This window comes from Alosa alosa, chromosome 15 (genome assembly GCF_017589495.1).
Source record: "Alosa alosa isolate M-15738 ecotype Scorff River chromosome 15, AALO_Geno_1.1, whole genome shotgun sequence".
Lineage (NCBI taxonomy): Eukaryota > Metazoa > Chordata > Actinopteri > Clupeiformes > Clupeidae > Alosa > Alosa alosa.
In genome coordinates, this window is record NC_063203.1 from 18,870,137 (window position 1) to 18,878,645 (window position 8,509).

The following is an 8,509-nucleotide window of genomic DNA, read 5'->3' on the forward strand; positions in this document are numbered from 1 at the left end:
ATGGTTATCAAGGGGGAGGATGCGTATACACTTCATAAACCTATGTGTGTCAACTACAAAAGGAATAGGGTGATTGTGTATGGTATCAACAGGCAATTTCAAGCGGATCTGGTTGACATGTCCATATACTCCCAATGGAGAATGACCATGCTAAATATATGCTGATTCTGTATAGATGTCTTTAGCAAATATGCATGGGTAAGTGTATTTTAAAACAAATCAGGATGGCGGTTGCCGCTGCTTTTGAATCAATCATAGAAGAGGGTCGTTATACCCCAGAAGTTGCAAACTGACCGTGGGAAAGAATTTTTTTAACCAGCATTTCCAGAGGATCGTGAATAAAAACAATATTCATCATTTTGCCACTGGGAGTGAATTAAAAGCTAGTAATCCGAGCGATTCAACAGAACTATTAAATCAAGAATGTGGCGTTATCTAACAGCCGCCAACTCTAAACGCTACTGTGACGTCTTACCTGATATGGTATCATCTTATAATAACAGTTACCATCGTAGTATCAAAATGAGACCTGTGGATGTGAAAAAGAAAATGAAAATGTGGTCTTTAAAAAAACCTGTATGGTGTAAAAGACGGAGCTGCCAAAAAATCTGTGTTCAAATACAAAATAGGAGAGCTTGTTAGAGTATCTAAGGTCAGAGGTGCATTCACAAAGGGGTATGAGGAAAACTACACACGTGAGTTTTTTTCACCATAGCAGAGTGTGTACATCGAAACCCACCTGTTTACAGGTTGAAAGACTATGATGGAGACATGTTAGAAGGTACCTTTTATGAAGAGGAGTTGCAGAAAATCCTCATAAACAGGGATAAGGCATTCAAAGTGGAAAAAGATTTTGGAAAGCAAAAAGAGTAGGTAGGACGCCAGATGGTATTGGTAAAATGGTTAGGTTGGCCATCAAAATTTAACTCATGGGTCCCATAAAAGATGTGGTTGATGCTTAAAAATGTCTTAAATCACAACACAACATACATATCCTTATTCACACGGGTGACATCATGGAAGGCTAAGGGTTTTATGTGACTTTACCAAGCAATGCGTGCCGCGATATTTATCCTGACAACAGAATATCCAACTACAGAACTAAACTGGCAAAAACACTAACACTAAGGGGGCTTGGGAGGTCGCTTTAATTGAGTTCATGTACCCCAAAACATGGGTTCCATTTCACAAAAAAACATTCAAAATTCACAATTACCGATACAGCTACTAACATCCTTATTGTTGGTGAACTTCTCGGAAGCTTTCTACAATACCAAATAGACTAGTTAAAGATTCAATCACAGCCCTGAAAAGAAATAGTACACCTACTCATACACCAGTTAGAGGTGTATCAGAATCCCCTGGTTTTCAACACCTCAATTAGATGCAACAGCATGGCTTGAATTTTAGAAAATCTTGTAATGATTACGATGCATTGCTTATGTCTAATGTTCACAGATGTTGTAATATTTTGTAAATTGTAATTTTTCTGCTTTGTTTTTCTTATGTATATAATGTTTTATAAGGTTGTATGACTTTTGATACAGGTATGACTTATAATGTGTGTATTTCTATCCTTTTGTTTTTCAATAAAACACCCAACTCTGAAATGTCATTTGACATGTTTATTTATTATGAAGCCTTTTCAACACTTTTTTAGATACTTATCATTGATCTGTGCATGCTGCACACATGTGAATATATTACACATGCATTTACAACCTTGTAATTTTTTCACAATTAATGACACCATATTATCATTTCTATTTAAATTTTCAGAGTATTTAAGCATCACATCTTCATAGCATAACCCTTTCAACATATGATACAGAAAGAACACACAATGTTGACCACATGTGATAGACGTAAAGTCTTGCACCTGCTGGTTTGAATATAGCAGACGTTTACCCATGTTTTTTCAGAAATGTGTATATGCTTGGAGGAAATATATCACTGTCTGGGACGGTTCGAAGCTGTCGAAGAAACACACATCACCTTCTTCAGTTATGTACGTAGCTAACCAGTGTTCACCAGGTTGGTCTGAATTATGTGTATTAATTATCACAGAGGCTGGTAGATGATACATGGGTGTTTTAGGTAGCTGATCACAAGCCAATACCCCTAGAAAATGTGTATTTTTGGATATATTATCCATAATAGTCGATAATTCAACAGTATTCATGATCTTTCAGTAGTAGTCCATCAAAATCTGTCTTCGATTAGACACCTCAATTATACTGTCAAATACCGCATACACAATCAAATTTATTGTATTCGGCAACGGTTGTCTGAACCGAACTTCCAAACGGATATTGCCTGACTTTATTAATGACAGATGCTGGCCACACTCCTCGTCAGGCGTTAAATTAAAAGCAAAAATACTGTAACCGGACAAGTAGTCCTGACGATTTATGACCAGCGCTTTGTTTTTCAGATGTCTTCCTGTGGATAACACCAATTGGTAAAACTCCCGTACGGCAGACGCTTCATTAAATTTCGGCTGTAGCGGCTTAGACGGGTATTGTTGTCCATCTACATAAACGGCTAGGAATTCCAGATCATAATGTTTAAACGCATAAGGATTTTTTGTGGATGATCCAGTATGGGCATCATTATCGACCATTACTAATATGATTGATTTTGGTAACGCCCCCAGAAATAGGTTTTCCTGATTAGCCACCCAGTACCAGCCGGTATTGAGATTTTTTTAGACATACTCTATCAATAGGGTATTTAGCAGTGGTGGACTGCAATGCTTGCGCATGACCCAGTCTCACAGCCGGAGATACAGAAACTTTCTTCACAAAAAGACTTGCTGAAAGAATGTTGATTTTGTATGCTACAGCATCACTGCGCATTAAACAGAATTCATCCTTCGCTCTAGTTAGTCTTATTTTGATATCAATTCCGTTTAACATCAATTTTTCTTGAAAAAATATGTCGCTGTGGATTGGAGCTAACAATTCTACAACATTACTCGATTCAGAAAATGCAGCTCTCTTTGTGAGACCTTCGTTGGCCCCTCCAGGATCCCCGACATCCATATGGCCTGCTGTATCTTTGTAAAACAGTCCCGCAGAGAAAATGGTCTCCAGGGCCTCACGGTCATAATTCAATAGACAATCTATAATACAGCGGTATGGATAGGTGTTTGAGCTCTGCGATATGAGCCGATCCCCCAGTGTTATGTCGACCTGAGAGAAGATTGAGCCGCCAGGGTAGTTTATCAAACCCACAGGTGCCCCCGCTGGTAGGTCCGCCCCGTTGGGTAAGGTGATTTTTAACCTTGTATACAGTGGCCAATTATTCAAATCAATATAGTCTTGACCATTTCCCGCGACAAAAAACTCCAGGGGTCCGGTGTCTGACAGAGCTGATATGGGGGGTATCTCAACATAGGTATTTTTCTCTATAGCCGTTTGAGTCATAGGCACTGTAAAAGATCCAACTCAGATTTGACACACTCCGCCCGACATGCCGTGTATCAGAGCCATGGTTAGAATATGGATTTACGCCTCTTTTTAGCAGGTCTACTCCCCGGTGTTTACTCTGAGCCTTCCTTTTTTCGACACTGATCTTTTCTTAGCCTTTACATTGTTTTTCTTTTGTGTATCTTCCTCTTCTCACACCTGGCGGTCGTTTCATGTGTCTCACGTTGCATTACTAACACCCCGACCCCTCTTGACTGTTGTGGGCTTGCATGGCGTTGCTCACCACATCACTGACGATATTTTTAGCTGCGGCTTTTAAATGCGGTTTAGCGGAGTCCAATACCCCTACGCTAATAGAGGCATAGCCATTCTGTACAGACCTTTTAGGGCGACCCCAAGCCGAATCCACCATACATGACAGGGCCCCAGCGAACCCATCAATATGGCCACCCGCCTGGTTTTGATAATATGTAACATAACGATGTGGGTCCGCGTAGGGATTAAATTCTTTCATTTTTAAATTCTTGGAAGTTGTTTTACCGGTCTGAAATGGAGTTTTGTAATCACTTTGGTGGTACTTGAATGACACGTTGTGGTTTTGATCACTTTTCACCTCTATGGTAATGTCGTCAATGTGTGATTTAGACACACGCGATGCGTAGTGTGGTTTTGTGTGAGCCGATTGTGACTATATTTTTGGTCTCCCCGTTATTTCTACACACCGCAGGAGTGGTACATAAGTCACCTACAACTTGGTGGTCTATAATGTCTGTATAGACAAACAATGTATATTCCCGCCATACAAATCAGCAATGTGGGGGATTATCTACCGACGCTCGGGGTACCTTGAATGGAATCATATCTTCAAAACCTAGAATCCTGGCTAGCTTCCCCACGGAATGTTAGTTTAAACATCACATTAGGATGATGTCACACGGACTTTGTGAAGTAGTTCATCATAGGTAAACTGTATATGAGACCCGCACTATTGATTTCTGCTATGATATCAGCAATGCTATTGTAGAAAGCTTCACGAAGTTCACCAACAATAAGGATGTTACTAGCTGTATCGGTAATTGTGAATTTTGAATGTTTTTTGTGAAACGGAACCCATGTTTTGGGGTACATGAACTCAATTAAAGCGACCTCCCAGGCCCCCTTAGTGTTAGTGTTTTTGCCAGTTTAGTTCGGTAGTTGGATATTCTGTTGTCAGGATAAATATCGCGCACGCATTGCTTGGTAAAGTCACATAAAACCCTTTCGTCCTCCATGATGTCACGGTGTGAATAAGGATATGTATGTTGTGTTGTGATTTAAGACATTTTTAAGCATCAACCACCTCTTTTTTGCGGGGACCCATGAGTTAAATTTTGATGGCCAACCTAACCATTTTACCAATACCATGCGTCCCTACCTACTCTTTTTTTGCTTTCCAAAATCTTTTTCCACTTTGAATGCCTTATCCCTGTTTATGAGGATTTTTTGCAACTCCTCTTCATAAAAGGTACCTTCTAACATGTCTCCATCATAGTCTTTCAACCTGTAAACAGGTGGGTTTCGATGTACACACTCTGCTATGGTGAAAAACTCACGTGTGTAGTTCTCCTCATACCCCTTTGTGAATGCACCTCTGACCTTAGATACTCTAACAAGATCTCCTATTTTGTATTTGAACACAGATTTTTTGGCAGCTCCCGTCTTTACACCATACAGGTTTTTAAAGACCACATTTTCATTTTCTTTTGTCACATCCACAGGTCTCATTTTGATACTACGATGGTAACTGTTATTATAAGATGATACCATATCAGGTAAGACGTCACAGTAGCGTTTAGAGTTGGCGGCTGTTAGATAACGCCACATTCTTGATTTAATAGTTCTGTTGAATCGCTCCACGACACTAGCTTTTAATTCACTCCCAGTGGCGAAATGATGAATATTGTTTTTATTCACGATCCTCTGGAAATCCTGGTTAAAAAATTCTTTCCCACGGTCAGTTTGCAACTTCTGGGGTATACGACCCTCTTCTATGATTGATTCAAAAGCAGCGGCAACCGCCGTCCCTGATTTGTTTTTTAAAATACGCACCCATGCATATTTGCTAAAGACATCTATACACGTCAGCATATATTTAGCATGGTCATTCTCCGTGGAGTATATGGACATGTCAACCAGATCCGCTTGAAATTGCCTGTTGATACCATACACAATCACCCTATTCCTTTTGTAGTTGACACGCATAGGTTTATGAAGTGTGTACGCATCCTCCCCTGATAACCATTCAGCAACATCCTTATCGGTCAGATGTATCCCTGTTTTTTTAAAGGCAGCTTCTTTTAATCTAGTTATACCCCCATATGAACCCTCACTTGAAGGTGTGTAGTAGATTGTATTTAGAACCTCCTCCATGACACCCTCCATACAGCTAATGACACACCACGATGTGCATTCACAATCTTTTATTTGGCAAGCAGGCTTACATATCCATCATGGGTAGAGAATCAAGGTAGTTTAAAAATTTAACACACACATCAAAGTCCTTAGCAACCAGAAATTCCACTAGGCTATTCACAACCTCATAGACATCCACAGACTCATTCATACTTTGCTTGATGACACATACATCAGTTACATATGTACAAAGAGCTACGATATGCCCTATCTTGAAAAGCCTTGCGAATCATACACATGTTCTCTAAAATTCCATGCACTGTTACATGATACGCCTTGTTAACGGAGGATCCCATATTCAGTAGATCGGACCATTCTTCAGACAATGATCTAGCAAGCGTCATTTGATTTTTTAAGGCTTTAAAACGATGGTAAGGTACAGCAATATCAGTTGCATAACATGTAGATTCGTCTGCTATGACATTACACAGTAAGGCTGTTAGCTCATATTTCACACGCTCTTTTGGCGGGCCTGAACCACAGCACCAATTCCCCATTACAGTTAATTGTCCCAATATGTCAGAGTTTCAAGAATAATGTCTGTATCACAATCCTTTATGTGATTTTCCTTGAAAGTGTGTAAATACCCACAGATGTATGGTTCCCCTGTTAATTCGTAGACGATAGCTTCTACAGACCCCCAAATTTTTTGGGGATGGGTCTGATAGCCGTAATGTCCCAATAGATGATTCACGCTTTGCAGTAGTGGTCTTTTGTATAGCCGATGTTTTATATCCTCAACATTTGTTTGGAAGTAGTACGCATCTGGTTCAAAGAGGCAAGAATGTTGAATCTGGCTGGGGTGGCTTACTTGACATCCAAAACAGTCCTCCTGTAACTTCTGCGTGATGATGTGTTGCAGTGTAATACACACACAGGCCTTGATAAGTCCAAGAGGTAGCTCTGCCAAACAACCAACAAGGTCTTCACCAGTAGCTTTAGAAGTCCCGGTTCCATCTGCTGATGATACAGGGTTTAATGACACACCAATCTCTAAGTCTTCTGAACAATCCATCATGCCCACCCCACCACAGGTATTTTGAAAGTATACACACGTATCAGTCATATTAACATCTGTTGAAGGCATCACGACAGTTCTGAACGTCTCGATGATCCGGCTGGTGTGATCGTATACAACCACTAACCATTCATGGGGTGTAGTCTGGAGGGCGGCGACTTCTCCGCTACCCAATCATGTGTGACCTCTCCTTTATCTTCAGAGTCGTTTTTGTTACCGGTAGGAGGTACACCCACAGGGGCGTCATCATCCACAAGATGGCATTCTCTAACATCCTCTTTATCATCCGTCAAAGTTAGCTTCGCAAATCTCTCACACAAGTAATCCACGTCATAATGTATCATTTCTTGTTCAATTACTGATTCCTCTTGATGAAACATACTTCTTGAACTTTGATCCACACCATCAGGCGAACAAGCTTTCAGTCATTTCAACTTCATCCACATATAGAGACATTGTATGATGTTCACAACAGCTCTGAGAGTAAAGGAACCCTTCAGATGAAAACCTCTTTTTAAGCTTCATGAACCAGGGGCTTTTGATGATTCGAGCGGCTTCTTCACAATGGTTGGCCAGTTCCAGATCATCTTGGCACGCCTGGAAGAGACATGCCTTGGACGCCCTGGTATCTTTCCAAACCAGCACTCCATTTGAACAATCTATCAACCTTTTTGAAAACATCACTTAGAACATGCCGGTCTTTCCACAGATACTCCACTTTAGCTGTATATGCGAATTCATTCAATTCTTTTTCATTATAATATGTAGGTCTTCTGTATGCACTGCTAGACAGGCGAATGAAATCCTGCGGACAGTTAGCATACATGTGGTAAGACTTGACATAGGCTGGACTATTCCATGATGCTGTGTAGCGACTGTCCATAGCAGGCTGTACAATATCCTTCCAAGAGTCCCTAAACATCACCCAATCTGCATCACAAAATGAAATGTGCGCCATGTCGTCTGAAAACGCCAAATCCGGAGATGTCAATGCGTATAGCTTCACACTGCGATCTTCCTTGTCAAAAACATAGCCTCCGATGCGCCCATCGTTCAACAACCATTGGTATTCCACGCCATCATTAGGTTTACTCAGAAAATTAACAAAAGTTTCAGGTCTCCTCCTTTGCGGTGCATAAGTCATTTCAGGATTCGATAGCTTAGCGCTAACAGGGGTGAGTGTGATCCGTCTCTTTGATTTTGCCGATTCAATCATGTCAGCCATGGTAAGTGCTGTTCAAAATCACTGCTAACAATGATAGCCATACATCGCCCACAGCATTTATAATCTCAATCCTAGAGACACGCCGGGGCAAAACACACCCACTACAAAAGGGTTTATAGATAACCAGGTGTCTGCATACAGACGTCACTACTCATAAACAGGTCTTTTACAATCTTATTAGCACTAGTGCACGTAGGTAGTAGGCAGACCCCGACATGAAGGGGGGGTCTCAAACAACACACTCAGAGACATGCCCGGACAAAACACCATCCCTACAAAGTAGGATGCATTGCATACCATTGAAGCCCTGCAGCCGAAATAGCTCAGTTGGGAGAGCGTTAGATTGAAAATCTAAAGATCCCTGGTTCGAATCGGGTTCCTGCA

At 40.8% G+C, this 8,509-nt stretch overlaps 1 non-coding gene across 1 annotated transcript; it reads left to right on the forward strand.

Annotated features, from left to right (window-relative positions):
* Window positions 1–8,437: 8,437 nt before the first annotated feature.
* trnaf-gaa lies at window positions 8,438–8,509 on the forward strand. The gene has a single exon. It is a non-coding gene; the product is annotated as a tRNA-Phe (tRNA).